Below are 4,871 nucleotides of genomic sequence, written 5' to 3'. Positions count from 1 at the left end.
ATAAGCAATCCAAGTCTTCTTCAAAAGGAGAGTGAAAGTCACCTAGCTGGAACCTACACTCATTAAGATGTAAAAAAAGAAGGGGTTAGCACAAATATGTACTAAGTATGGAAACATGCATAAAAACATTTAAATATGCTAAATAGACATTTTAGTTGCAAAGTATGCATTTATCAAGTTTGGAAGCCAACATGCATTCACAATGTACAATACAATTCATAATCACAATTATACTCATACATGGTAATATCAACACCTTAGCAACCTCTAAGGAGCACTTGTGCAACGTATGGTTGGCATTCCATAATACCAACCCTACTAAGTACCCCCCTTGAAGCTCATTTGGTCATGTATATCATCTTTATACCTCATTATAATTATTAGTCACCAATAAGGAGAATAGTCATGTACATTACTTTGAATATAAGAAAAATCATTCATAACAACTAACCATTCAACACACATGTATGTATTTGTATCTCATCACAATATAAAGGAACCATCCCACAACATCCTACTAAGTCCACTTGTGCAATGTGGAAGTGAAGTCCCATACCCCTCACTCCTACTAAGTAAACTCACCAAGAAGTCATAGTATAGCTCATGTCTCATTCATTATCTTTCATTTAGGGAAGAATAGCCATAACCGACATAGACCATGTGAGCTACATGGAATCCGGTATCATGAAACCGCACACCGAAAGAAGGTGTCCTACTTGCCTAAGGTAGGAGTAAACGTGTTAGCTTCTAGGTGGATCCACTAGCTAAGTCCTATGTTGGCACATAGTTATGGGATATGGAGATTGCTTCTAGAAACCCGCCCTATTGCATTGGCGGAGGGGCTTCCATCTCATAAGTTCAATTTGGATGACCCTTCTTATTGCATTAGCGGAAGGGCCTTTACCTCATTGTCCATATCCACTCGGTACTAAGCATTATCTCCCAAATTATACATAATTAGTCATTGAATTGTATTTACATGTGTGAAGGAGTGGTCTACCCTTCATTAAATACAACTCATAAAATAGCTCATAGACTCAATAAAGTGAGAACTAACTTTCAACCTTAGAATCATCATTAACATGTGAGTAAACCTTTCACATTATCGTTCATAGTGTTTTCATGAGAAATAGTCTTTCAATCAGCACAACAACATCATCATCATCCTAGACAAATCATTCATGAACATGTGTAAGGGTAAGGGGAGGATAACCTTTCAACAATACCTCAATATACCCAATAGTCATAGGATCTTTACCTTTCAAGTGAATCGTAAATTCACACATCACCTTCAACAATATGTACAAAACCTAGAAATTTCCCCTTTCAAGGGTCATGAACCATGTCTCCCAATCATACTTAGAAATACTACTTTAAGCATGAATAAAACAAGATTCAATAACTATATTAACATAGATGCAATTCATAGTAATCATTTTGCATCAATACACTCATCACAATTCATGAAATTGAGGTCATGGGGTAGTTCATGGGTTCATGGGGAATTTTTACAATGAAAATCACCATTAAACATCAAATCATCCATAATATACTGCAATTAACATAATAAAATCATTTTTAGGAAGAACCCATGGTTGGAATGAAAACCCTAGTTTTTTAACAAGTTACCAATTTCGAAATCAGGAGTTGAAGGGCTTCATGGAGAAAATTGTTCCATGAATCAAAGTCCCCATACCTTAATTGATGTTTTCCTACAAAATTGGAGTGAAAACCTTGGAACTTGAAACCTAATCTTGAGCTTCTTCTTTGTTCTTTAATGGAGTGTAGAAAGAATATTTTTGGGAGGGAAGTTGGTTGAGTTTGAGTTTGTGAGTTATGAGAATTAAAAGACTTGTTTAATAGTTAAAAATACTTTAATATACTTAAAATATCTAATAATAACCGTCCCCCCACCCTAACTTAATTAATTAGTAATTTACCAAACTAACCCCACTTAGACCGAACCTAGACAGTTTTCCTAGGTATGATCCACGGACCCAAAACCATGGAGCGTGGATGGGTCCACGGACCGTCCTGGCTGTCTGTGGTTTGGTTTAGAGAGGGGTAATTGGGGGCCAGCCTTGGGGAGACTAAGTCTCGAACCACAGCTCCCATCCAAGGGGCGTGGTTCCACCCATGGAGTGTGGGTGCCCAAACGAGGTTCAGGCTATTTTTGACTGATTTTTGGACCTCCCCTTGGGTCCTCCTCATAGACTCTTGGGGGGATCCTAGGGAGTCGTGCCTTGACGTTTAGGCATTAGAACCCTAGTACTAATTTAGGAAAATTATTTTAGGACTTTAACCTTACGTTTAAACTTTATTAGGCTACTAGACTACATGTTAGGCTCTAGCTTAGGTCATTAGATTTCCAGGATGTTACAGTAGTAGGAAGCTTGATGTAATGTACTATGTGGCCATTTCTGGGTAATATGAAAATGTAGTAAGGGTGTGACGTGAGCGGTTAGTTGGGACGTTTGTAGTTGTATTTGGGGAATTTTTCTGTAGTTAGAATGGTTAAGCTATGATCAAGAACCTAGTATGTAGGTTGACGGAGAAGGTAGTTGGTAGTAAAAGTACTAGTGTAATTTTGAGGTATTTGAGAAAGGGTAAAGGTGGAGAAGCGAGTGGTCTTGTTGCATGTTCTTATTAGTTGATTTCTTATATTATGTGGTGGGTGTCGGGTTGACCGATGATGCCTACCAGTACGTGTGTTTTGTACTGATACTACTCTTGCTATGTCTCTTTGACATAGTTTGGATGCAGATTGGTGATGTTTCATTTGGTGAATATGAAGAAATTTCCAGCAGCTTCTACTTTTCCTTCTACATGGTGGGAGCTGTGTCATTTGTTATATTGTCCAGTTTGTACTCTTATTAGCTCTTGTACATGTTTAGACTAGATCCCTGGGGGTGTTTATTTCTTACGAGTGTTAATCTTGAGTTGTTTTAAACTCTTGTTTTTACAAAAATGTTATATGATGTTTCATTTATGTCAGTTTCCGTAAATTTTTCCGCATGTTTAAAGTTTGTGATATGAGGGTTCTCCTACTTAGATGTTAGAGTGGGTGCCCATATGATCCGGTGGGTTGGGTCGTGACAACAACCTGCATATACAAGTATCTTTTGAAGGACCCAACTATTAAAATTCTAAGACGAAGTCCATCAAAAATCAATTACTTAATATTTACCTACCCTACCTTACATCAAATCACATAGTTACATTACACTTTCTCTTGATTGTTATTTGTGTAATAATAATAGTGGTATTACTTAATTGAAATTCACAGTAGCTTTCATGTGGATTGCTCATGTACTAGGTGTCTGATTCTATCGAGATGTCTATATTCTCAACAAATTTATTACTTGTGAGTATAGATTTTGAATTTGAAATTGTACTCCTTTAAAAATAAATTTATCCTAAATACCAAGGTCCAAGATAAAAAAATTTATACTTATTGTTTTTTTTTTATATATATATGGGTTGAATTTTAAAAAAATTGATATCTATTACTCCCTCCATTCCATATTAATTGAATTGTTGAGATATTTTTTATTTTTTAAATTAACTCAATTGTTCAGTTTTCAAGACTACATTTAGAGTGTTCTTTCAATTTTACCCTTCATTTGTTAGTATTGGAATTAGTGATTAATTAATATTTGATTATTTTAATCATAAATTTGACAATAACTAATAAGGGTAAAAATAGAAAATTATACTCAATTTATATCTTAATCTACTTTTCTTAAAGAATGTGAAACACTCAAAAATTTAATTAATATGAAATGGAAGGAGTACTACAAATAAGAACATATTCGATCAATTAAATTGATTTTAAAATAATAACTGACACTCCTGCACTCAGTACAATGAAAATAGCATCTAGCTAGCTATAGATGATATATAGAACATGACCGATGATGATAGCAAATATATTTCTTCCTTTTGTTTCAATTTATTTGCTTTACTTCTATTTTTTGTTACTGTTTTTTTATAATAAAAAGAAATCTCCTTCTTTTTTGATTATTTTTAATGTTTCACTTAGCATATATAAGATTTTAAGATTAAATGAATCTTTTGATACGTTCTACATATTTTTAATTTTAGATTATAAATTTCAAAAAGTTTTAGGCAAATCCATCGGTGGCCACCTAAAGTTGGCACTAATTTTTCACTTGGACACCTTAACTAAGCTTCGTTCATTTTAGACACCTCATGTCATGTCTTGCTGTGTCAATTTAACACTTTCTGCTGAGATGGCATAGCAAGTGTGCTACACTCACTGGACGCGCGTGAGAGCCTCTATTTTACCAAATTTTAATATTTTTTTTCTTCTTCTTCTTCCCCATTTTTTGGCTACCATTTTCCAAGCTTAAACTCTTGCCATGGTGAAATAAATTTGACAATGCCACAAACAAAAAGTGAATTCTAGCGCCCATAAATTTTATGCTTAAGTACTTTCACTTATTTTGTTGTCCTTCTTCCTCCTCAAAATAATTTGAGAAAATCAACATAAATTTCAAGAAGAAAAAAACACACTCAAAAATGGCAAGAAATCATATTTTCAATTATCAAATCCTACATTCACAACAAACAATTTTTAGCGTTCCAATCCATTTGTATGCCTTCTCACATCATAATCACAAAAAAAGTCCAAATCAAATAGATAAGCTATATAATTTTTAGTAGAAAGTTTGGGACTCCATATTTATGTACCAAAGAACCAATTTTTGACTTGCATAGACCCAGAAATCCAAAAAAAAAGGAAAAAAAAAAAAAAACCCCCAAAAAGGTCAAGCAAATGTATTACCACATTCACCAAATCAAGCATTCAAACATCATTCTATTAGAAGAAAGACGTTCTTATCTCACAA

Source organism: Solanum tuberosum, unplaced genomic scaffold, assembly GCF_000226075.1.
Source record: "Solanum tuberosum cultivar DM 1-3 516 R44 unplaced genomic scaffold, SolTub_3.0 scf00245, whole genome shotgun sequence".
In the NCBI taxonomy this organism is placed as follows: domain Eukaryota; kingdom Viridiplantae; phylum Streptophyta; class Magnoliopsida; order Solanales; family Solanaceae; genus Solanum; species Solanum tuberosum.
The sequence above is the reverse complement of the archived record's forward strand: the minus strand, read 5'-3'. Positions refer to the sequence as shown.